Source organism: Festucalex cinctus, chromosome 4 (assembly GCF_051991245.1).
Source record: "Festucalex cinctus isolate MCC-2025b chromosome 4, RoL_Fcin_1.0, whole genome shotgun sequence".
NCBI lineage: Eukaryota > Metazoa > Chordata > Actinopteri > Syngnathiformes > Syngnathidae > Festucalex > Festucalex cinctus.
In genome coordinates, this window is record NC_135414.1 from 20,408,797 (window position 1) to 20,436,687 (window position 27,891).

The 27,891-nt window shown below is 38.8% G+C and overlaps 1 long non-coding RNA gene across 1 annotated transcript; it reads left to right on the forward strand.

Moving 5' to 3' along the window:
• LOC144017727 (uncharacterized) lies at window positions 1-27,891 on the forward strand. The gene is made up of 7 exons (XR_013283235.1): window positions 1-130; window positions 686-978; window positions 16,703-16,844; window positions 20,188-20,280; window positions 22,122-22,203; window positions 23,446-23,544; window positions 27,205-27,891. It is a non-coding gene; the product is annotated as an uncharacterized LOC144017727 (long non-coding RNA).

Here is a 27,891-nt window from a genome sequence, read left to right on the forward strand (position 1 = left end):
GGGCAAAGAAGTGTGTGTGTGTGAGGGGGGGGTGTGAGGTCTCCTTCATTTCACTAATCTCCCTGAAACCTGAGCCTTTATTGGATCTGAAGGGCATTAATAGACAGGCGTCTTCCAGCCTTGTGCAAAGGTGAGTGAGTGTATATTGCAACTAACTGCCTCACAATGTGTACAACACGATGTTGATGAAAACATCACGGGATGTAATTTCTGTATTAATTTTCATATTTGATCCAATATCTGCTAAAAGTGGGCGGTTGAAACAACAGTCATCTAAGACATTGTCAGCGCAAATGTGGTGCAATCCCCCAACACTTGCACACACACGCAACTCCACGCATACACACTCACACACACCAGGAGGCCTTATTAATTATTTGTAGCCACTTGACTTCATATTGTGCAGCCAGTGGCTTGGTCAAAGATTATAATTACCACTTCCCTGTTTGTATCATTTTCCATCTCTTGTGCTTTTAGTGCAGTATTACCTCTCTTGTCGCTCTCCCTCCCTTGCTTCCTCCCTCTCTCCTCTGCCGTATACACAAGACCAAAAGTGCAGGCACATCATTTATTGATAAGACAAAAAGAATGTAATGAAATTATCAATGTTCTTGAATTAATTATGAACATGATTAAGAAAGCTAAAATCTCAGGAGCCGGTCTCTCATTACCCATTCACTCTTAGGGATTGCTTTCATTCAGTAAAGGAGAGGCGAAAAAGCCTCGCAGCAGAGCCCAGTCTGGCTCAGTCCGCCTCCCCGTGAGCCTGTCCCAAGGTCTCCACTGCCGGGATCCACTGGCCAAACCTCCGACATGCCCGGACCTCGCCCCAGCTCGTGTGGCTCCCGCTGGAATGTGGCCGAGCGTTGCCAGCTTCCTCGTGGCCCGGAAATACAAGGATGCGCTCAACCCAGCTCATGCTTGGCTTGAAATCTCCATTGTCCAGCACTGAAAACTTCAAAAAAAGTTGAATTCAAGGTAGGTGAACTTTCTAAGACTTTCACTAAATGCTGCAATAGTTTCTGTTTTGTTTATATAATTAAAAATATCAGCTTCACATTCGTCTGAATTTGTAAAGACAAGATTGACTGGTTTGGACAGTGTGTGTATTTTTTATTTTTTTATCTAAACATTGTCATATGTATATAATTTAAAAACTAAATAGTTTGTGTATTGTTGAGTGACTTGTAATTGAGATTTCATATTTATAATACTGAAATTCCTGTCATAGACAAAACACTCTATTACATATCAATTCTGGGCTTTTATTTTTTTTATTTTTTTTTTAAGCTTGCCAAAAAAAATGTTACTTTTGAACAATCTGTGTAACTCAATGTTTTAAAATGCGCTACTACTTAGTGTGACTAGTGTGACACTAGCAAAGCACATGGCACCAAATTCAGCGACAGCCCATTTATATTCCGTGGGAGGACTACAGATGCTCTTCAGAGCTGCGTGTCTTTGGTTCAGCCTGCCTTTCTTCTGCTCTGTCATATGGGACCATATATGGGGCAAGATTCCCTAAAGTATTGGGAGTTTTAAGGAAAGTCTCTCTCCTATCCACAACATCTCTTTTATACATATTTCTAGCTTTCCTGCCTGCACATACACTCTTACACGAGTAAGCATGTGCACCCCTCCACACACTCACACACACACAAGCCTTTGCCTTGTTCTGTACTTGCCTTGAGAAACAGAGCATACACTTGCACAGGCACATTATCACTGGACACACCAGTAGCTATGTGGTTACATGTGCAAAATTAATTTGAGATAATGCAAATAATAATTATAAAAAATTGTGACTCGTTTTATTGTAACATAATGCAGTTGAGTGCAAGTATGGTCTACTTACTAGACGTTTTCTTATTTAGCTAAAATCAAACTGTGCAATAATATACTTGAAGAATACTTTTTGGTGATGCTTTCTTGTGTTCAGAATGTGGCCATTGCATGTTGTATTTTTACATTACATGCTCAAGCTATTAAAACCGCAGGCTACATTAGGTGATTAACATTACATTTCACAATGAATTCAAAAATGTCCGCATGAATGTCTTTTTTGCCATCTTCAATTCACGATCACACTTCGAGCTGCAGTCTCAAACAAAATATTCAGTCCACACACAAAACAAAGGAGAGACAAGAGAGAGATCTCAGGGGTTAATGGCGAGCCTCCTGTCCAAGGGATTGATCCAAGTATTGGATCGCACATAAAGCTGCAGTTACTGGATATTACCCTGCTGCTATCGGCCCGCAGTGATGGCCTGGATAAGAAGTGCTTACCAAAGAGGATGCTCCTGCAGGGCAGATACGGTTTCCCAGCCCTCTGGGAACAACAACCACATGCCGGCTGCTTGCTCAGGAACTTTCAAGCTCATCGAGTAAATCCAGCGGCCTTATCAAGTTACTGGCAAACTCAACTGCTCCAGAAAGTCCTCCAATTTTGAGCTGGATGGCAGCAATTAAATGGCACCTGCTTTTCTTTGATAACAGTGGTGATTACTTGGTTTGTTTGGCAAGCTTTTTTTTTCTTTTTTTTAAGAAAGCTTAGCTCAGATTCAGCATCTGTGCCCTAATGAAATGCTGTAGATTAGATTAGATAGAGGAAACAATAACAATTATTTGCTTGCTGACCCAGTTTAACATTTTCTTTAACCCTTCTGTTATGTTATGGGTCAATTCGACCCATTTTAAACTAAAAAAAAACTAGAAATGTTTTTTCGCTATGAAATGTCACGTCAGCAGACAATAAGAAATAGCTTATTTTTTACAGATTTGCAATGAAGAAATTCATAATATATATAATATTCAAATATGTTTCTCGGGAGGCTTGTTGAACATTGAGCACAGCCTGGGTCAAACTGACCCATTTTAAAGTTAAAAAAAATTACAAATGTTTTTGTGTTGTTGTTTTTTTGGTTTTGGTTTGTTTTTTGTTTTTGTTTTTTAAGTAAGAATTGTTAAATTCAACATACGTGCAATGAAAATGATTAAGCTATATTTATTGGGTTGCTTTTGGAATATTAAACATTCCAGGTCAAATTGACCAATTTTAAGGGTGAAAAAGTTTTTTTAGATATATCTTTTGTGAAAACTCTAATCAAGAGACAATGAAAATGGTTCATTTTAACACGGTTTCATTGAAAACTGTTAATCATGGGCTATAATGCATTATCAGGACGCTTTTGGAAAATTAAGCATAGCACGGACCCATTTCAAATTACGAGGATGTCATAATGAAACTTAAAACTTGTTAATTTGACATATGTGCAACAAAAGCGGTTAATAATGTTTTTCAGTCTTCATTTTTATTATTAAATATACCCTGGGTCAAAATGACCGGGGAAAATTTTTGCTCTTCTAGAGAAACCATCCTAACAGAAGGCTTAAATTGTTTAAAACATTCAAAACCCTCAAACTACTCCCATATTTTGACTTAACTGACTCCAGATCTCCGCCAGGGTGGGCATGCAGCTTTAGCCACCACGCGCATCTGCTGTATGCCTCTCTTTGGTATTACCCATGAAGCACCTGGCTCATGCCACCCGCCAACAACCACAGCCCAGATGGCAGCTAAGCAGGCTAATTATGTCAACACAAAACTCTGATGGCCCACACCGAGCACTGTGGGGCCACTTTGGCACGCTGCATTTCCCTCTCCAGTTATGTTGAAGAGGGCGTCTGCCACGTAGCTATAAAGATGTCAAGTGGGTAATCATGGCCGTAGCCCACAGTGCTCGGCGCCCCCTGGCAAGATGCTGCATTGTCTTTGCCCAATGCTCACTGATGCAGCTTCATGCTCAATTGCTCATGTATGTTGTCAAATGACTGCAGTACACTAGGGTACTGTTTTTTGTTGTATTTTTTTTTCTTTCTTTTTTTTAGCAATGCCATAATGATCATAAACAATTGGAATTCTACTTAGGATGTTGCACGCCCTCAAGGCCGTCGTCATAGAGCTTTGTGTTTGTCATCTGTCAATTATGTTTACTATGTAGGCTACTTCCTAGTTCATGGTGGAACTTCCAACAGTTTCATAGTGACATTTTATTTATATATATATATATATATATATATATATATATAAATATATATATATATATATATATATATATATATATATATATATATATATATATATATATATCTGCACATTTGCACCACCCTTGTAAAATATTTTTGCTTTGTATATTTGTAGAAAAGTAATAATGGAATGTTTGTTTTTTTTAATTGGTATAAAAGAATGAGTTATTCAGTTATTTTCTCACATTTTATTTAGCTACATGGGTGTTGTGAAATATTAAAAATGATGTACAGTCATGAGCTTTATTTATTTATTTATTTATTTATTTATTTAGTTAGTTATTTATTTAGAATTTGTGCTGGGGTACCTCATTTTGTGGCAAGTGAATGTGTATTATCAAGCGAGATAAGTCGCTAAGTGGTAGTTACAGTCTCTAAACTACTAGGCCAGCAGTTCACTGGCACCTGTAACAAAATTATGCCTTGTGCATCTGATACTTAGCAACAGTCTATACAGTATACATCTTTATCTTTTATGAAAGTTTTTTTTTTTCATTGCTCATTTAAACTACAAAAACTAATATAAACATACTGCTAAATGAATGTCATCTGAAGTGTCATCTGATCTAAACAATAATGTCTTTTTAAAAATAAAATGTATGATTTAGCTCCTGTATTGGATTTCATTAGAGTGCACAGCTTTACCTCATGTTATGGAAGTGTCGTGCTCTGTACTTTTGTTCTTTTTGGCAGCACCAGCCAAACCAAATGATGAAAATCATTACTAAAAAAAAAAAAATCACTGACAGTGTATAGCACTACCTAAAAAGTTCTACCAACAATTAATTCATCCCATACTATGAACGGAATTTAGAGTATTTGGTTTGAGTTGGATATAGTGTTTTTACATACAAATACACAGACAAATTATCTGAAATAAAGCAATTAAAACTCTAATTTGTCCCAGTACAATTCTACCTCATCTCTTCAACCTCCTCCTCCTCTCCCCAAAGTATGCCCCATCTGCTTTGGGGAGCTCTTGCCAGCATGCAGTAGCAGGATAAGCACACCATTTCCCTGTCAATACTTTGCTATTAGCCCCTGCAGATCCATATATCACTAGGCTGGAGGCTATAAGAGGGTGTAGGGTGTTCTTCTTATCTGAATCGCTGCGTCTGAGGTTCTCCTCTCTGCCCTGAACTTTGAATCAGCCAGCTGAGGGGTTAATGAGTGATGGAGGGAAATAAGGGAACTGATAGAAAGTGCCCAATAGAATGTTGTTAGCAAAAGCCGATCTGCTCAGAAACGAGACTGAGGCCACTGAGGAGTCATTGTCTCTGGGTTACACTCCTGACCCTTTCAGAGGGGCCTGAGACTGTTCACTGTAATAACAGTGAAAAAATCGGCCATTCAGGCCTTTCGTACAGGGGTAGGCACTGGACTCCCTTGTAAACGACATGAGACAGAGCACTGATCGAGAGTATGTTGCTAACTAGAGGACCCTTCACCATCTTGAATCTCACTCAGATTGGGGGTATTGTCTGGAGAAGTTTAAATTTATGAACAGTAAAGTGGTGCACAGGACAAATAAAAAGCTGTCTGACCTGAGCAACCTTAGCCAGGATGTAATTCTGTAGCATTCTTACTCATGGCTTGAAACTAGAGGAACAATTTAACATATGACCTCAGCTATCTGAGCTATCTTGATTTATCATTCATCGTAAAGAGTGTGAAGTAAATCTATGAACACAAAATCGCGTTACTTGGATTGTTTTAATCAACTGAGGACAATAATCTTTCAAAGATAAAGAAAGCACTTGGAAAATTATAACAGATGCTGAAAAGGCATGTTGTAATTAGGCATTGGCCGTTTATCGGTTTGACAGTTTACCGTTGTTTTACAAACTCAAGGTTTCAATAACCGCTATTACCGGCTGTCACTGGTAATGAGCTCTTATTTTCTGTTTTGAGGGGACATCTCAGCTGGGCCCAACATGACAGGCTGCTTGCAGAATACCTGAATTTGTTTGTTTGTTTGTTTGTTTGCTTTATTTATTTATTTATTTATTTATTTATTTATTTATTTATTTAAAATTAACATGGTAGCTACATATTCCTTCTGTATCAAATATATCCATCCATCCATTTTCTTAACTGTTTCCCCTCACAAGGGTCGCGGGGGTGCTGGACCTTATCCCAGCTGGCTTTGGACAGTAGGCAGTGTACACCCTGAACTGGGTGCCAGCCAATCCAGGTAATATATTTTGTTGAAAATAAAATAGATTGTTGTCAATGGAAAAAAAAAATATATATATATATATTTATTTTTATTTACCCAAATATTTAAAAAAAAAAAAAAGGTCATTTTACAGCTAATTTTAAAACCGTGATATCGTGTTTTGTTTTGTTTTGCTCACGGTTCATCAGACCATCAGAATCTGATATCGGCTAGATGTGATTTGAACTTTGACCTCTGCTACCTCAGCCCTTTTGTGCCAACGTCATTCTGAATCAATAAGGATCTCCCAGTGACAGCAGACGCGTCCGCGTTTGCCCGTATACTCACTGACAAGAGGTGACATATCTCACATAAACGTATAATAGGCTGTTTTGGAAGGCCATGTGTATGTTCTGAACACTTTGCCGGATCAGCGACTTAGATTCCCTGTTAACGGTGTGTTATGACCTGCAGAAATTTGGACTAAGTCCAAACAGAAAGTAACTAATGAGCAAGCTGTGTTTGTGTCCTTAGTAGCCTCTTCCCTGCAGTCTTTGGTTTGCAATGTTTCTTTCATTGTGTGTTTGAAAGGGACCAATATTTTTCTTCATTGAAGGCATTTGTGATTCAGAATAACATGCATGGAAACAGGAAAGCAAAGCCCAACAAGAGAAGTGTCCTACTTAGCAATTACATTCTATTACATTTGAGAAAGATAATCCTCCCCCACCCTCCACTTGTTTCGACGCACCTTCCATGAAAATATCTAGCATATGGTTGTATGCTTCTAGCTCATATCCCAAGGCCAGTTTCCCAGCTGGTACTCTGGGAGAACACAGAAAAGGGGGAGAGAAACAGAGCAGGGAGAGGAAAACAAGACAGGAAGAAGATGAGATGAAGGAGGTGGTCATGTGCCTGCTATTCCTCACAGGTCTATGGCAGCTGTGTTGTAGGTTCAGGCTGTTAAGCACCTGATAATTAGTTTGCCCGTGAGGCAGGAGTCATTATGTATCAGAAGTGACTAACAAGGCTCTGCCGGGGACAGAAGCTTTTCTCTGTGATTTAGCACTTTAATGTGATGTGGCTTCGACCCCGTCGTTTTACACACACTCCACAATACATCCCAAAATAGGTTTCGCACCAAGCTTGAAAGAAGACAATTTTAAGGTTGCATGACCTGTTCAGGAAATTGTGTGCTGATACACTCTATGCAACTTCGAAATGCAAATGCTGAATGCATTTTTGACTACTGCAGGCATGATGTTGGATGCCCTCCTTTGTTGATGTCTTTGTCACATTTGTCTTCTTGAATTCACCAGAACAAGGCTTACCAGCCCAAATTATTTGAAAAAAAAAAAGTGAATTGAATGTTTGTTTTTTTTATTGTCATTGCACATGTACAAGTGCAGAGCAATGAAATTCACTTCACCAGCAGAAGCTATCCAAGAAAGATGAAAATGACAATGACCAACAGAGGGAGACAAAACGGGAAGCAGTGCCCAGAGTTTCCTAAATGAGGAGGAAAAAAAAAAAGAAAGAAAAATATAAGGAAGTGGGGGAGTGCTGTGCTCCTTTAAAGGGGGGCACAGTATGAACCTGGAAAAAACTCACATAACAACATAGTAATATCATACAATGTCAAAATTTCAGAGAGCCTTGAGTCTTTCACTGCACTCTGCAACGCTGCAAAGGCAGTGGCGTGCAGTTCACATCCTCAAGCCACTCAGTGGGCCTCCTGTGCTGCATATTGAATCAGATCTTTTATTAGACTTTCTTCCTGTCTTTTGACACCTGTCTCTGCATGGGAATAACGTCTCTAGCAGTCTTCACTCTCGAGAAGACCATGCATGAAATATCATAACTTTCTCACGGCATTCATTAAAAGGTTTGATGCCGCTTACTTTGTTGCAGTTACAACCATTGCAATCTAGAGATGGATAATTACTGATAATTGCTATGAGTAACTTTGGGTACTTTCCATGTTGTTTTTCAACTATTATTGGAATTTTGATTTTTCTGGACCCTCAGAGATTTCTGCTATGCCAAGACAACAATCTTGTATTACTTTAATTTTTGCATGCTCACCAGCTGCAATATTGGGTATCTGCACACTCCAATTAAATGCAATACAAGAGCTGAATCAAATACTTTGCCTTTATGAAGATAACAGCCGATCTTTTTTTAATTAAAGCAAAAGGTTTCATACTATGTCATCAGTTTTCTAATAATATTTAAAACTACAGTCATTGGCAAATAATTAAACATGGTCGGCAAACTTGGAGTATTCATTCAGCCACGTCTGCTATTATTATATGGTTGCTGCACCACACCGCCTTTTAAGTACCTATAACCTGCAAAGCAATCTTGTCTTAAAAGGGTTAAGGCGACTCTCGTGCACCAATGCTTCAACATCCATCATGTTTCTCACTAACCAGATCATAGCTTCAGTCATGGGTAAGATTACATATTTGTCTATTAATCTCCAATATTAAGCAGATCCATTTGTTATATAACAAACTGCCTGGCGAGGCCATCCCTTTCACTTGGTGTCTCCAAATCTAATTAGCAAGCTTAAAGACATGTTACTGAGGGTCACAGGAGATATAGATTGGTCTGCATCTCCGCGCTCTCTGGCTGGATTGTTGCAAGAATGAATAGTTTGATGTTCTCAGGCTCCTGAGGATTTTTGTTCATGTCACCTTGCAGATTGAAAGCGCAATATAATGTAATGGGCAGGATTTGGAATGTGTACTGCATAACAATATATTTTATAAGACTGTTAATATCAGCTGAACATGAGTGTGAGTCTCAACGTTTCAAATCAAAGGGAAGCATGAGAGCATTTCATTAAGAATCAAACAGGGCACATTTGGTGCTGTGTCTAAGCAGCGTGGCTTTCCAGATGGAAGCTTAAATAAAAGAGGAAGTCGGTGTATAAGATCTACGGTGATGGACAGATCTGTCCTTTCTCATACAGCTGACACAGTGAGTGCTGCGGAAATCCTTTACATGAGAAAAAAGTTGCAATGACACTTTGTTATGTCATGTCACAGTAAAAGTTGCCATATAATCATACCACTGTATTGTTGCTGTCACCACTTTGCCTAGTCGACAGAATGGGTGAACGTTTACATGACAAAAACCTCGTATTAAAAAAAACAAAAAACAAAAAAAAACAATTACATTTGAAAATTACGGTCATTCATTTGAGTCCACAAGGTACATGCAACAATAAACAAATAATATTGTCCCCTGGAACTATTTTAGAAACTAAAACCGGAAGTTCAAATTGTTTCACTTAAAGATGTTAACATGGTTAATAAACATTTTTTCTTTATTCTGCTACAACCAAGTAGTTTACGTGTTGAGCATGGTGTCCAGTTTATTGGAAATGACCGAAAAATAAAATTGATGAAGACATTTTTTCATGCTAGTTGCACACACTATTTTATTTTATTTTATTTTTTTATTTTATTTTATTTTATTGTGTTTTCGTGAGTGTGAGTGAGAAGGATTTGAAAGGCGTGCAATGCAGCTGCTGGCATTTTCATATTTTGCAAAGTGAACAGTGATCAGTTGATGGTGTCCACCGTGATCCTTGCAAGCAACAACCATACATGACAGCCATTGTTTCCATCTGTTCAGCATTCAGAGGTAATTTTCTACATAAAATTGGTTATTTTTACCAGTTTTTAACTGAAAATCTCTGTATGAAGGTAGTGAAGGTGCTCAAGTATACAAAATATTTTTTAAATAATTTTGTACTTCAGTGCTCAGTGTTTGGTGTCCATTTGTGATGGGAAAATGAAGCTTCATGAAGCATTTGTGATACTTTTTTACTCCTCTAGATGGTGCTCTTGTTTTAAAGACAATGGCTAGTGTAAAGGAAATTGTGTAAAACATGGAGCATGTTTTCTGAGAACAACCCATTTGTATAAATTCAGGATGAAAAGTATTGATCATATCACTATAGAGCGGACCGCAGGTAATTTTACACTGATGGTTGTTTGATTCGGGAAGACAACATATGTACAGTATTGGCAGTTCATTTGGAGGACATAACAGCAGTGATGATGATGCAAATGGTGTATTTGGTCTTTATTTAGCCGTATTACTTCAACAGACAGTTGAGGAGAAGAGCAATAACACCGAGAGAAACTATCTGGTTTCGCTTTGTGACTTGGCCCAGACTAGGAGGAGGAGGAGGAGGAGGCTCATCTTACAATGAGGAGCAGCGAGTTGGGACAGATCTGTTTACTCAGGCAAGTTCATCGATTGGGGGTAAAGGTGGTGATGCGGTTGAAGGTGCACGTGGAGAAGAGCGAGTCACCGTGGCTATTGATCATGTGTCGTGCTCCCGCCATAACCTCCCATATGCTGTCTGTGCTTTTATTGCATTGTAATGCCACAGCCGATTGTTTCTTGTAAAAACAGCAGGAAAAAAGAATGCGAGCTCAATGAGGGAGCACGACCGTCACTCAGGTTCGGTTCACTCGGTGGAATTGATGTTTCGATTTTTTTTTTTTTTAGTCCACTTTGGCTTCAGCAAAGGTGAAGTCGCAGAACTAAGTGAGCATGTCAATAATATCTTGTAATCACATGAATCCAAACATTTCCAAACATCTACTTTTAAATAGTATTACAAAAAAATCAGGAACTGACATCTCTGTAATTAGTTATTGATGTGCTTGTGTGAATTCATTCTACAAAATTTTGACCCAAACAAACAAACAGTATGCTGTGACTTTACACTGATTTGTTCATAACAAAGAAGAATTGCATCCCATTTATATCAAATGTGTTTTCATCACCTTTAATGAAAAGTTATATTGTTTTATCTAATGAACATGTCCTACAGTAAAAGTGCAATTACCACGTACCTATCTGGGGAGGGGAAAAAATGCACTGGAGAGCAGTGACGTCCACTTTATTTAGTATTGGACAGACCACATTAATTATTCAACTGCGGTGCTGCAGACTAGAGAAAAACCATTGGGCCGCACCTTGCATGTTACTATGTCATCTACTGCAATGTGGAGCTTTGATGTTATTGCAGAAAACATGATTGTCGACAATTTCTCATTGGTGAGATTTTCAAAAATTAAGTATTATTTTTCTAAGTGCAGGTTTGAATTCTATAGGTTAATCTAACATCTTGAGAGAGGGAAGCTTGTGTGTATCCAAGCACAGACTGTAATCCCTACATCATATTATTTCTTTATTGTAATCCCTTCATACAAACTATGTTGAGCTAAGAAAGAAAGTGGTCAGACGAATTTGTGCAACATGAACTTACATGTATGACGGAACGTATGGTGTTCCGCAGGGTTCACTTCTGGGGCCTCTGCTGTTTTCATAGTATCTGTTTTTTTGTTTTTTTGTTTTTTTGTTTGTTTGTTTTTTAAAGTGCTCTATACAGTTGAGTGATGGGAGTCAGCGTCCTAACTGCATGATTTGCAATGACAAGTTGAGCAATTCTAGTCCAGCACAACCAACAATCTAGCAAAACTAAGTTGTCTATAAGGAATACAAGACCACAGTGCTTTCTAATTCAAGCTAAATAAAGGCAGATTCGCTGAAAAGAGTACTCTATACTTCATCATGTTTTATTTTTCAAAAAATAAGGATTCGGTGAATACGCAATAGGAAACTGGTGGGGTTCAGTACCTCCAACAAGGTTAATAACATCCTAGAAGGAGAAAATAAGTGATGGTGGGGGTAATGGGCAAATGGTTGCTCAGGATTGTTTGCAGTGTCATTTTTAGTTGTTCAATGCTGGTCCTCTATTGCCTGGATGACCATTTCTCTCTTATCCACTCTGAGGTGCTGCTTTTTAGATTGAGGGCAAAGCCCGGAGCCGCCTGTTTGTTTTGAGGGAATGTGCTGTCGATAGAGAGGTTGCACGGCTCGAATTATTTGCAGAGTTAATAGTGGTTTGATGATGTCATTCTCAGTGACCTGAAGAGAAATTGACCCCTGTTGTGTGAGTATTGCTTAAATGCCACCTGAACAATTATGGTTGGAGTGTCCCTGGGCTCCTCCACATCGCGTTTGTTTTGGAGATGACACACACACACACACACAAGCCAACACACCAAATATGTGGCTACAGTTTAAATTGCTGACCCATACCTCCACATGCTGGAAAATCATGTTCATTGAATGTCAGTAGGAATTAGATTCCCAACTGCGGTGATGAAATGATTTATTTATTATGAGAGCATCATGAGAGCAATTTGCTGTGAACCTCCCAACTGATCAGCCCGCACACACGAGCGGTGCCAAAATAAAACATTTGCATGAGCTCCCTAGATATGGAGAACGACAATCCGACATTGTTCGTATTTCAATGTGTAAACAAATTAAGACTACAAGTATGAGTCCTTTAAAACTTCTTTTGTTTTTCCTCCTTCTTTGCAGGGGAAAGTACAACTAAAAATATCTCAAATAAAAGGAGGAAAAAGAAAAAAAAAACATCTCGTCTAAAAATGAGAGAAACACTCTGAAATGTTATTTAGACTCATACTGCATTGCTTTTATTTTCAAATCAGTGTCCTTTTTCATATTTAGTAATGTAAATATTCCCAAGATATTTTTTTGTTTTCCAGCAACATTGAGAGCAAACTGTGCATTTCCTCTGCAGCTCTTGATCATGAATTATACAGAGAGAAAGGACTTTCCGTGCGTGTGAAATGGCATTGTTCACAGTTTGTGTCACATCAGTGAATGTTTAACTAGGCACAACAAAAGCTTTTCAATATTTTACAATGCAGGGAGCCACTGAGTGAAGAGTTGTGGCTGCACTGCTGCTCTCTCCTCCCATGTCACCCCTGTATGATGTCACACCCTCTGAGGTGCCTGCTCTCTCCTCTTTGGCTTTGCAAACCTCGTAAAACACAGCCTCAAAAAATGCTTTCGCAACTTCCCATCATTATGTGTTCCTGGTTGTTACAAAACCCAGCCAAGACTCAAACGCATCCCAATTCGCATTTATCTCACTCTGTCTGCCTTGTACTGATGGATACATTAGTGGCAAGCTTCTTAAGTGTGTCTCAAGCCACAACATTATGACTTGTACAAACAGTGAAGCTCGTATGTACTGTTGTACAGTAGAGTATATTGTGGTGTGCAGTGGTGTGGAACTGCAGTCTTATATTTAGAGCTATATCTAATATTTTGCAAACATCTTACAAAAGGAAAATTGCAAACCAGTAATTAACATTTTTGATTCGATACCACATTTTTTTTTTTTTCAGATACTAGTAGGAGTATCAACACCAACACCGAGCACCGACACCTCCAGTACTTTCCCTATATAAAATTTCATTTTACACAAAAGCAAAATTGTGAAAAAAAAACTTTCTTCTGATCCACACGATTACACGAGGTGTTAAACCGCTGCAGAATAATGCCAACTACTGCTGAGGAGGACTTCTTCAATGTCAGATTTTTGGGGGCCATAAGTATGAGTAGCTGATACCGGCATCCTCCTTGAGGCCCTGATAACTTCAAATAGTGGTTCTTAACCTGGGTTCAATCAAACCCCACAGGTTTGGTGAGTCATTCTCAGGGGTTGGACGGAGGTCAAGACACACATTCGACTCATACGAATCGTGACGACACTTGGCCAACAGTGGCTGCAGGTGATTAGTTGAGTAGTGACTGTTGTGATGGTATGTCGTATGATTTCTTTATTATTGTAATGTCGTCATACTAATGAAGTTGAGGAATAAAAGAAAGTGGTCAGATGAACACGTGCAATATGTATTGACGTATAACGTACTGTATGGTGTTCCGCACGCTTCACTTCTGGGGCCTCTGCTGTTTTCACTGTACCTGCTTTCCTTTTTTTTTTTTAAACTGCTCTATAAATATAGAGTTGCATGACAGCAGTCAGCATCCCAACTGCATGACTTGCAATGGCAAGTTGAGAAATTCTCCTCCAGCACTACTAGCTATCGAGTAAAACTAAAGGAACACTTCCTTAAAATGCAGGCATATGGAGAATACAAGAACACTTTCTGAGTTCAAGGTGCAGAGCCAAATTCGATGAAGAGGCTACTTTCCCTCTTCTATACCTATGTCTTGACTTTGAGAAAAAAAAAAAAACTATCTATATTTTTTGTCAATAAAGAAGAGTTTGGTGACTGCACATAGGAAACTGGTGGGGTTCAGTTTCTCTAACAAGGTTAAGAACCATTGCCTTAAAATAAGACTGGGATCAGCCCAATACTGATAGCTGGTATTGGTACTTGCCCATCCCTAGCAAATTATTGTGGCCTGTGCGTGTATGCATGTTAGTGTCTCGTTAATCAAACGGCAAACAGATACACTGAGGTTTGTGTCTCACAAGTCCAGTAAAAAGCCAGAAATGATTAACTCGTGCTCCATTGAACAGATGCGCCGCAAAAACAGGGCCTACATTTTAAATGTGGCTTAAAAAAAATTTTTAAAAAAGAGTTGCTGCTCTTGAGTTTACATTTGAAATCTTATTTTGTTCCGGTTGTTTACACCAAGGAGCCTTCCTCCGCTCTGACCCTCTTTGTGCTCGTCTCCTAAATCAACCTCAGCTTTTCACGGCGGTCCACGTGTGCAGGGACTTGTCTGATTAGGCATCCGCTAATCAGATGTGACCAGGCAGGCTTTTAAGTCACACATCATCATGCGTAAGGGCTGCTTAAATGTTGATGGGTGCATGAGACATTAACTGTCGAGCATAATGATGGGACGTGCACTTCCTTGGAGTGGTCAACTTTCAGAGAACATCTGGCCACATTTGTCTGCGAAAACATGAGGGGTGGTATTAAAAGTGTTTTTAAATTTTCAGCCAGGCACCATACAGTAGATTTTTTTATTTTTTTTTATGTATATTTTTGTACAAAAATATACTAGCACTCTCCAGTAGGTATCTTCCATGTTATGTGTAATATCACAGCTGCAATATAAAATATGAAATATTCTTCCTTGGAATAATGTTGGCTGTAAGGTAGCTTCACCTTTTCTGACAAGCTGACTTTACAAGCAAAATGGTTTTGAACAGCCATTAAAAAGTGAGAGGGATTAAATAAGACATGCTCGCACTGTCAGATGTTTCCAACAAAAACTCACAAGATGGATAAGCAGCTAAAGCCAAGTGACAAGTGACAATAAAGCAGACATGAATGCAGACATTTACATTTTGTCATAAGAAGAGCTGCAAGGCACCGTGCTGATGTTTCGCCTGAGGCTGTGGCACACAGGAAGGGATGTGATGTTGCGCTATCGTAATGTTTGATCACCATCATTGCACGAATATCACAGAAGATGTCAGGTGTTGTTCACACATGGATCTGGAGCGTGTTTACATGTAAACAGGTGAACACGTGTCACGTTGATGATGTCAGCAGCATGAATATAAAGGTCCAGTCAAGTGCAATCCAGATGACAACAACAAAGCTGAACTCTCCAAAGCTGTGCGTTTATTGGCATCACAGCACAATTACGTGTCCTGCACACAATGGATGGTTAATCAATGTATGGATCCTGCCCCCTATTGTCAATAATGAAAATTACATCTATAATCAATTAGACGATGCTCAGTGTTAAGGGTTGTCACAGTGACAACTAGCAATAAAATGATTCCTCTTTTATTGATTTGCTTTTGGAGACTTTAAAATAATTGAGTTTAGCTTGATACGATATTCTGACTTTTTTTTTTTTTTTTTTTTTTTAACAGTCATGTTCACTTTTGAGTGGGACACAGGAGAGGTTTTTATTTAACAATAAGAAATTACAAACTGTGCCAAACAAATCTTGTGAATGACTCCCTAAGCTGAAAGTCATAACAAGTGTACCGGTACTCAATAATACTGAGAGCTGTTTTGCTATTTTTCTCGGTTGTTTATGAATAAAGGGTGAAAGTTGTCAAAACACCCTTCTTAGAGAGGTAAAAAATAAAAATAAAAATTGATAGAATTGCAGACTTCATCATATTGCGCATGTGTGTAGCTAATGTCATTGTGGTTAAGTACATGCAGTGTTAATGAATAAATGTATATGAGCCTTTGCGAACGCTATATAGCTTTAATATATGTTGGTAATATACTGTAGCCTAAAATGTCAAATAAATGTTGGTGCAGTAGGCTATGTCTCTTTCAGAGGAGTATATGTTACTCTTGTTTTTAGGTCATGTAACTAATGACTACTAAATCAATCAAGTTTAAGATTTAATGCACAGTATATACAAATTATTTAATGATGTCTCAGTTTAATTGAGTAATATGATCCAGTCATAAAATGGTGAAGTCATACACAGCTCTCAAAAAAAAAAAAATCTAATTTAAAAGTCTGTTTTTAATGGGTCTTATAGCACCAAGTGCATTTCAAACCAACTTTTCCATGTTTTTCTCTCTTAATGGCGTGAAGTCTCTTGGCTGTACCAAACTGTATTTCTTCCTGACGGCCTCCTGTTGTTTGCAGGAAACACAGCCTCCTCTTCTGGACAAACGGGAAAGTTGCAAAGCGCATGATGAAGGCCTCGTCGGTGGTGTGTGGTGTGTAACAGCCCTTGTTGCTATGAGTCCTACAAATCAAGTTTACAGCAATCATGGCAGTTGTTCAGGTAATGAAATAGCATTTTATCACCGTGACTGGAGTGGATGCTAAATGTGTTAAAAAATCAGGCTACTGACTCTCTCGGTGTCCCTTAGGAAATCTTGAAATCTCAAATATCTGGCACTACTTTCTCAACAGATAACCAGTTACTGGACTGGAGAAAAATCATATTATTGCCGGGGGAAGCGTTAAAAAGCGTTCCATGATCAATGTATCTGATTAGTTTGCTTTGACGGGGGAGCTAATCAGGCCAAAGGGATCAATGGTGTGGCTGTCACATCGCCTCGCGTTCCTATCTTCAGATAAGTGCAATGTAAACGATCGGACACTAGTGGAAAACCTACTGGGACACATAGCAAACTCTTTCTGTTTTGCATGTGGGAATCTGTGCACACACTTGACTTGACTCTTCTTAATCAGTAGTGCTGAGAAATGACTCCATATTATGCAGCCCTCTTTGAGTCGCTTATTATCATATTCACTGCTGATGTACTCATTTCCAGATCAGTTTGCACACACTGTCAACTTCACAGCCACCAGACTCAGATGTGAGAATTTATAGCAATGGCCTAATCTTAGTTAAAACAACCGGATTTCATGTAGCCGGTTCAGGGTTAGGGTTAGGATTAGGATTAGAGTTAGGCAGGTTAGGATTAGATTTAGGCCAGTGGTCTTTAACACCTTGTTGGAGGTACTGAACCCCACCGGTTTCCTATGTGCATTCACCAAACCTTCAAAATGAATCTGGCTCTTGAAGTCACAATTAATCAACATTAAAATTTAGTTCTTAAAACTCATTCACTGCCAGTCATTATAGAAAATTTTTACATTTCCAATACTCACGTGATATTACATTCAATAATTATATATAAACCGAATCTACCAAGTAACAGAATAGACTCCCTACTTTTTGTCCCGTCCCGTTCTTTTATAATTGACAGCAGAAAAATGTAGGTTTGCCAAAATACAGCCATTTCTCCCATGGACTCTGAAACTGTGTTTATTTCCTATAAAATGGGGCAATGATGTCATCTACCGGTGGTTGGGCATCAGTAAAGTTGTTTCCAAGTTTGATATTTACAGTGGAGCATGCTCAGATTCGCCCCCATTTAGCACCGCTCTAAAAAATACAATTGACAAGTATACTTGTCAAAGGCAGTGAATGAGTTAATTTCCGATTAATGAACCAGTCATTCATCATCTCAATTACATCACCAAAAAAAATCCAAAATATAATTAGTTCTAGGCATCCTAGTAACAATAACATGATTTTTTTTTAATTTTTTTTTGGTCTGTTTGTTATTGGCTGTAATACGTTGTGGATATGTTTTGGAAAACCGAGAACAACAGAACTGTGACAGCATTTGATGTGTGCCATGTGCGTATAATCTGCTTCCGTATGTGTGAAATGTCTCTTCACCTGATATGTGTGCGTGAGCATGTGCGTGCTTGCCAAAAGAACAGAGAGCCCCAGACTCCCTATCTTGACAAAGTTAGGTAATTAACGACAGAGCCTATTAAAGGGGGAATATTCAGCCAGTGATAAATGGCTTTAATAACAGGGCCGTGTTCTCTCTAACAGAGACAGATCCTCCCGCCACCGTCTCCCTGCCCACCAGATAAAACTACCCAGACTCCCGGCTCACCACCCTCTTTATCTTGCCTTCTCCCAACAGACGTCTTCGCTCTTTTTCTCTGTCTTTGTGTTTCCGTGGTGCTCATACTTAGAGAAGAAAAGTTCCATCTGTCAGTCTGTCAGTGTGATTTTTCTGCAAAGTTGAATTGGGCGGCGTATCATTTTCATCTGCATGCATGCATGGTTGTGTTGTTAAGAGTTGTCTTTGTGAAAGGGGCATGCAAATTGGACAGTTAAGTGGCGGAAGGACCGATTTATGTTGCCATGCAGCACGTTAACAGGAGCTGCGCTTCTGCTTGATGGGTCCTGGCGGGTTTAGGGGCCAAGGGCTGACCACAGGGGTCACATCCATCACAGCACGTCGGTCCAGATGTTTGTCCTTATTAGGATACAAGACAACAATTCAAAGGACCCAACGTTCGCCTTTTATTTACAATCAGAACAGTGTTGCATCGTCAACCTTATGTGGCTCTGCTAATCGTGCAGATTCTAAATAGTTGAGTGAAATGACTATAATTTTAATTTTAGTGCAGCATTTTAATTTATGTGGGCATTTTGATGGGGGGGCGGGTGCATTTTAGGTATTGTACCTAAAAATCATTTTGACCATAAACCAGCTCTTCTTACTATGGTCTTACTACATCTAATCAGTGGAATTTTGCTTAGGGCACGCTGAAAAATGTTGATGTTTTGGTAAAAAAAATATATATACATATATATATATATATATATATATATATATATATATATATATATATATATATATATATATATATATACATACATACATACATACATTTTCTTGACCGCTTATTCCTCACAAGGGTCGCGGGGGGTGCTGGCGCCTATCTCAGCTGGCTCTGGGCAGTAGGCAGGGGACACCCTGGACTGGTTGCCAGCCAATCGCAGGGCACACAGAGACGAACAACCATCCACGCGCACAATCACACCGAGGGACAATTCGGAGCACCCAATTAACCTGCCGTGCATGTCTTTGGAATGTGGGAGGAGACCGGAGTACCCGGAGAAGACCCACGCGGGCACGGGGAGAACATGCAAACTCCACCCAGGTAGGCCGGAGCCCGGACTCGAACTGGAGTCCTCAGAACTGGGAGGCAGACGTGCTAACCACTCGACATATATATATATATATATATATATATATATATATATATATATATATATATATATATATATATATGTCGAGTGGTTAGCACGTATATATATATATATATATATATATATATATATATATATATATATATATATATATATATATATATATATATATATATATATATAAAATAAAATTAAAATGACTGCAATTTTGGACTCAGCATGACAATTTTAGCTTTAACCAGCATATAAATCTAACTCAACTTGCCATTGCTAGTATCAATGCCAAAGTTCCATTTGTTTACGCTTGTACAAAATTTTGCACACACTAAAATGATAAAACAATATTACAGTATTTCAATCTGCAATATATTTATAAAACATGTAAGTTATATTAGTGTTTATAAAGTAATTAAAGTATAGTAAAGTAACGTTTGTCACATTTAAAGTAAATTGACTCTGAAGTTTGGTTTGTGGGGGTAAAATTCTTTCATTTCAATTTGTGTTTTTGTTTTTAAATCAGCATGCAAGTTAAAAAAAAAAAAAAAGAAAAAAGAAAAAGACGCCTGAACTGAAGTATTACTTATGCACTCCTCAGATTCAACAGTGACTGGTCCTTCGGTCTCAAACGTGGTCACGCATCAACCGTTGAAGTACTTGATAGCATCCTGAGCTCTCTCACAGGACCAAAGTAAGTGAGTCCATTAAATACACATGAGAATCTAATTAGGGCCCCCCTTGTGCATGAGTCTGGGAGGTAAGAGTCATAGGGGACCCGCGTTGCGAAGACATGACACCAAGTGAGCACACTCTGCAAATTAATAGAGCATGGCCAAGTACCACTGAGCCATTTTGTGACATGAATGTTAAGTGGTGATTGCTGTCCTTACATTTATTATTGGATGCAGTAGCCTATGTGCGTCCACAAAATGTCATTTTGTTTGTCAGTAAATTCTAAATAATTGAAACATGTTTCCTGAATCCTCAAAATGAATTAAGGTCCTGTTGCGTTTTTGTTCTCGGCCTCATTCATCTTCAGATGAATGATCAATTATTCTGAACATGATTAGCATCGCGGATCATTTTGTTAATCCATTCTTAATTGAAGCAGAAAGGGGAGTCTCGGCTATATTTCCCATTATAATTAGCTTGATAATAACATTTGATGAATTATAGCACTCTTTCCTTCCTCTGCTGTGTGTCACATGAGATATGAGTGTGGACATAATTCTCATTCACACAGGGGTACAGTGACTGATGCCATTTAAATTACACCTCCTCCGAGCAAAGTATTCAGGAATACTCTGAGGAATGGCAATTCAGCACTGATTGGTGTCAAGTGAATGAAGGGAGTCACAATTTGATAACAATGACAAAGCCATTTTTTGAAAAATTAGTCGCAGAATGAGTACCGGTACACAAGGTATAAACATTAGATGTTTCGACTCCATCTGTTCATTTTATTTTGCGCCTCATTAAAACACGTTGAATAGCAAAACTGATAATCACAGATTTCGACTTACATAATGTCTCCCAGGCCGAGAAGTGAACCCACGCCAACCGACACCGAAGGCAAGTGACGGTTCCACTCCTCCACCTGGAGCCCTCACGGTCTGTGTTTCCAAAGGGGAAACCATTGTAGAGTGACGTCACTTGCAGTCCTACGGTGAAGTCCTTTTTTTTCCGACTTCGCAAGTGGAATTTCCGAGTTAAAGGGGGCGTTCCCGTACACACTTCCTGGTTTGAACTCGGAAAAGTCTGACATCCGACCATCCTCGAATGCAGCATAAAAACAAACACACTGACGAGGCGAGAATAACCTGGACAAGACACAAATGGCTGAGGTGGTGACGAGAACAGGTGGACACAAAACCCTATCGAGACCTATCATAAAATAAAAATAAAACACAAATCATGACACTAATGTTTTATGTATTTTATTTATAATTAAATATAAACAAATTTAGGAAAAAGGTGGTTGAGATTGGGTTGTTGGGTTTTCTTTTTTGGCTAAAACTAATATTTTCTAAAGATGATCCCCAAAAAGAGAAAGAAAGTGTTCCGCAAGACAGCCATCCTCATATTTCCACTGACATATTACCGGGACAGGGACTCCAATTCCCGAAGCACGCAAAATGAATTACATTATGGATTATTATGTAATTATGGCGCGCACCAAAGTCTGATAGAGCAGGGAAAATTGAGTTGTGAATATTTCATAATGCAAAGCACCATCTTTGTTGAGGAAATTATTTAGGGATAGCATGGTAATTTTCGGAGTAGGTAAAGGTCGATTGTGAGGCACCAGAGAGCAGTAATTGGAAAATTCGAGCAATCCAAAGGAGTCATTCAAGGATGAACATGCCAGTCGTTCACTGAAGACATCATTACTCCTCAGTGAGACAAGTGCGCACTCTCAGCAGCCATCAAGCCCCATCAAGCTATTGCCATTATAGGTTATTTATTTGACATATAAGTCACACTCATGTGGCACATATTTACGTCTGTTCTGTTTTGTTTTTTTGTCTGCAGATGAGCTGCGTCTCCACTTGCTTCAGGCACAAGGTCCAAGGAATGTTTTGACATTTAGGAAAGTCGTCTTTGGGCAATGCTGGTAATGATTATGTTCAGACACAACCATTTTTGTCCATAGCATGAAATAATATCATTATTACCAAGGAAAAGAAAATGGCTTAAGGTTGGATAAATGTGTCACTTAATAGCAACAATGACTGGGATGTCAAAGAATAATTTTGTCGCCTGTAGAAAACATATGAAGGAATGCCAGTTTTGAAAAATGCCATCTTTAAAAGGCAAATCTAAATGTCAGAGAGACAGATACTTTACACAAAGAGAGCGATGCCTTCTGGGCCTCCAACACAAAAAGGCGTGAGAATCCGATTTTTCCCAGTTGAAATGAACTGCAATTACCCGGCATCAAGCATACAAAGTAGCTCGCTCACATTTATGCTCACATAGCCTGCAGAGAGTCGCCTCTGCAGCAAACACAACAAAAGAGGGAAAAAATGCGTATTAATGTCACTCTGAAATGATCATTGTGTTACTTAGCATGAAATTGCATTTGTACATGTCTACACTCCCCATCCACAACAGTAAGCGCACCTGTGAAATATGATGAGATTCAATATAAAAGCGTTGCCAAACATTTTTGTTTTCACCAGGATAATAACGCTGGACTGACACAGAGAGATAATATTTATCATTTAGTTTTCGTGTAAATTGATGTAAAATGGCAGTGCATCATAATTAGAGATGTTTCTATATTTTGATCACCTTGTTTTGCATCACTCTACAAGCGGTATAGAACTTGATGGGTGGATGGTTTTGCTGCATGGGACTGTGTGTGTGTGTGGGGGGGGATAAAATATATAACACTGGGGAACTATTGGGAAAAAAATCTGTTGAGTTAGATTTTTATTGATTCCAAAATTGCATTCATTTTTTTCTAGTACAGTACATCAGGCTTTTTTCTTCACAACTTACCCTCCAGATAAGCAAAATTATACTGATTAGCTGTAGAAAGACTGTAATAAGGAGAGTTGATTACGACTGGACTCATCTACAGCTACGTGGCAACTTGTTTGTGCAGACACGATGCAGTGAGAAGTGTGAATAGCCCCGAATAGGTCAGTACTAAGCAATATCTGCTAACAGAACACTAATTATAAATGTTAATTATAAACATTACATTCATACCTATCGGTATTTATTTCACATTCCATTGAATGTCAATATTTGACATTGCTTAAAGAACATGCACATATCTGTCAAGTAAGTATTTTTTACATTTGTTACACTGGTTGTATATGACCAACTTTCATATTTATTATTACAGAGCATAAAAAGATATCGCTTCCATGATGCTTGGGCTAGCTGAGGTGCATGGCATCGCACATCCATGAGTGCCAGACAAGACAAAAGGCTACATTTGCAGGTGAACATTTGTAATATTGTTGAAATGTCAAACTTATGAGTATAAAATCTGAACGGTACACGCGTGGCGAGACGGATCCCCATCACAACGTACCCCAAATGATGGCAGAACCAGCGAGCTTGGTGACCCCACTCTGGTGACGACTGTCTCTCAGTGAGGACGGTGGTGGTGGTCGCTGTGGAGATCACGATATTTAATGGGTGAGGTCTTGAATCAGGTCAGTGGGAGCCAATTTGAACGTGGAGCGGCGGGGTGTCAAGGTTTATCCTAAACCCGATGGAGACCTACTGGGCCCTTCTCTTAACATGCAAATGAGACAGGGACAAATGTCCTGTCACTTCGGGGCTCCTTGTCCCAAAGTGCTTAGCACTCTTCCCATCATCCCCCTCTCCTGTCCCTCTTCAATTGCTTCAAAAGCCCTCTCATCCCATCCGGTGCCTCCCTCACTCTCTTATGTTCTTTAAATGAGCTTTCCAACTCCACTTCTTTCTTGCAATTCAATTTTACAAGGCCATTATCCCTGGTGTAATGTGGAGGTTAAATATATCAGGGCAGACGTTATGTGAAAATAATTAGTGCTAATGAATAATGTATTCATTCAGATGATGAAGGATGGTTGTCAGGGTAATACAGGACATGGGAGGGGCCCCTCTGACAAATTAAAATATTTAAACACTCTTGTATAATATTACTGAGTCTTTCAGTAATACCTACTCCTCTACATGAAGAGGCACCACATTACTCAAGTGCAGCATCTGTCCCATTAAAGGAAGATCTCGTTCCTACAGCACACTTTTCAAACATCTCCACACAGCTAATCATGAGCACTTCCTGGTAATCACTTGTAGAACGTAGCAGAATCTTATCGACAGCTTTTGTCTGACTGCCAGATTCTGCTTCATCTGCTTTATTTATTGTTATTACACTCATTCGGCCTCAATTTCAATCTCATTCTGCGCCCATCATGTGACAATGAAGGACGGACATTCTAAATCATCCAGCCAATTGGCCATCTTAATCGATAATGTTGGACCAGAAGGTTTTGGCGAGTGATAAATGGGCAAAAACGTCAAAAGCATGATCGTCAGAGGAGGCAAGAAGAAAGTGACTTTGATGGGATTACTTCACTCGTCTATGTGGTTTAATACCTATTCAGCAGCAACATAACTTTTATTTACAAGTTCTAACGTGTTCTGTGTCAAATGTATTTGAATAGAACTATGTACAGTATTTGCAAATGTGGCCATTACATCTACAAGACTAGAAAATTTAGCATAACTCTAGCAATGGCAACAAACAATAGATAGATAGATAGATAGATAGATAGATAGATAGATAGATAGATAGATAGATAGATAGATAGATAGATAGATAGATAGATAGATAGATAGATAGATAGATAGATAGATAGATAGATAGATAGATAGATAGATAGATAGATAGATAGATAGATAGATAGATAGATATTTGCCATTTAAACCACCAAATTCCAAATCCATTCGAATGGGTAATTAAAATCACCAAAATTGCAGTATAAACACCAAATTGCGCCATATTTCTATACTAACATTGAGTCCAGTGTCGTGTTTGAATTCAGATTTCAAAACTATGAAATACGGCTGAAATTACAATCTCCTTTTTCTACTTCCATCTAGTACACACAGGTGAGTAAACAGTTAAATTATCACAACTAACCCGAATGGCTTTAATTAATACTCATGACTTCTAAAATGGAACTAATTAGTTTCGAATTGCTCTTATGTCTGCTTCACAGCAATAGGGAATTTCCTGCCTAAAAAAAAGATACTTAACCTGTTATTAATTCCATATATTAACTCATTCACTAGGCCTTTTTGTAGGGCAAATAAATCAGACTAAACAAAATACAGCTATAGATGTGGGAATTTGTTTGACAGTCTTGGTAAATAAACTCTGTAAAAAGCACGAGCCAACGTGACAAAAGGAGATATTGAAAAAATAAAAATCATCCAACGGGAAACTGTGTCTGAACGTTAAGAATCCCACAAGCCTTTAATTCTGCATTTTGATGGCTTCCGGAGGAAAATGGTGGCCGTTATCAAAAGGCTATAAGCACTGAAGTGTTGCCGCTCTTTCCCTGGGGTTTGGCAAAGGCAGCGACTGCACACTCTGACAAGTTCTTTTTATTAAGCTCATATTGTGCAGAATGGAGCCATTTTGATTTGCTTTGTAAAACAGGCCTAATTACGGCGCCTATAGTGAGCAAGGCGCACATCTAACGGGAAGTCGCAGTACAAGCTTGTAATCTCGGCCACTTTCCCTCGCCTCTGCAAACACTGATTACATGGGGGACTTTAAAAGGCGAATTACACCAAAACAATTTAAATGTAATGTAGCAGTCATATGTACGGGGGAAGAAGGATGGACAAAGATATGGCCGCATTAATAATACATGCTTTAATTAAGCAGCAGGGAGCGCAAGGAGCAGGATCAAGAGATGGCGGAATGCATAAAATGAGGGAAGCAGTGTGAAAGATGGCAGAAGAAAAAAAAAAGTGAGAGTGAATGACAAAGAAAGTGTGAACCAGAGTTGGGAGGTTCAAAAGTGGAAGGAGGGAGGATGTGTTAGACTTTGTGATTTATTGCCAGTAAATACGCAAAGGGCTGATCAGGCAACGGAGCGCCAATCATCTACATGTTGCACCGTGAGCTTTCATCCACCTGAAGGCCAGAGAATGATGACGGGTCTGTGCAGTACCTCCGACAGATCATAATGCTGCTTCTTTCAAAGGCTGTATTCTTGTTTTTCAGTGTGACAATCCCACTGATTTAATCACATATAGTAAGCCTGCTCTCATAAAGGTTTTAAAGGTGCTAATCTCGTAATGATTCTATCATAACATGGTTGTCGATATGCAGTGGATCAGTGTAGAATTTTCTATTAGTCCAAGGGTGGTGTGATGAGGAAATAAAGCTCAGTATCTGATTTAGACTAAAGCTAAGAATATTTATCATCTTAGTGCTCAGAGAAAAGCAGATTAACAGAACACTTTGAAAAAAGGCATCTCACTCCCTCATCTCTGCCTCACATCACAAAACAGTCCTAGTACACAAGCTGAGTTCATCCCTCATTAAGATACCAAGAAGAACAAAACATAGATCTTTCTCAGAAACCAGATAAGACCACCCACTTGAAGACTTTGCTGTGTTTACAGTTTACACGACTCGTTTTGCACAGCAACAACCTTGTCCTCAACATTACTGTTAAAAAATGTGCTGCCATTAAAGTACTGGCAAAACCAGCTGTACTTTTTTATGTTCAGAATTGCTGGTATCTGTAAAAAATAACTATTAAAGTAATTTAGTTACTTTTTAAATCAAATAATCAGTAAAGTAACTGGTTACTTTTAAAATCAAGTAATCTGTAAACTAATTAGTTACTTTAAAAATATAAAAACAAATGAATAAATAAATTGAAAATGTTGCCAGGAAGCAGGAATGAGTTGGACCACAATCCTGCCCATTGTCCTCAGGTACATGAGAATGATAAAAGGAATTAGACAGAATCTAAACCCGTAGGCCGGAAAGAAAAAAACTCTACCATCCAAACATCTCTTTGATGACACAGATTTCCAATATTGTAAGTCGCTGGTAACTGCACTCTCTCATGTTTCTCAACAGTTGAAAGACCGCTCCACAATTTAAAACCAGGAGATTAGGATGACCTGGGATTATCAACGCTGGACGGGGTCATTTCAAGTGCTGCTGACCACCAACACCAAAGTGGATCCACACCAGTCAGTGCAGGACGGAACCAACCAAAAGGCGACTTCTGGGAAAGGGATGAAATAAGCAACCTCCTTCTACATGTGACGTGCCGACTTACAAACTGATCTCGGAAAAAACAAAAAAAACAAAAAAAAAGAAAAAAAGACCCTCATTGAAAGAGCCCCATCCAGATGTGCTTGCTGATCAAATACTGAACACTTGATCCATGTCACATAAGTTCATGCTGGTCTTCGGCGGGTGAATGTACAATGAAACAAAAGCAACAATAATAAACCGCCCTGGCAAAATGAAACCATGTGATCTACTGAACAGCAACCATGCCTCATCTTCGCCATACTCAATAAACGACTATGAACATATGACGGTTGCTACTTTGGCCTTGTGTATCATTTCCAATTGACAGAAAGTGGCAAAATGGCCGTCTCCGAGATGGAGTAAAAACGGGTGGATTTTGCTGCTGAATTCATATTCCACAAACGCAATGTTAATCAAAATACCGGTTTTAGACTAGTGAGGATGCATAGACAATTTTTGACTAAATAAACATTTTTACAATTAAGTTTTTCCCTTGCATGAATT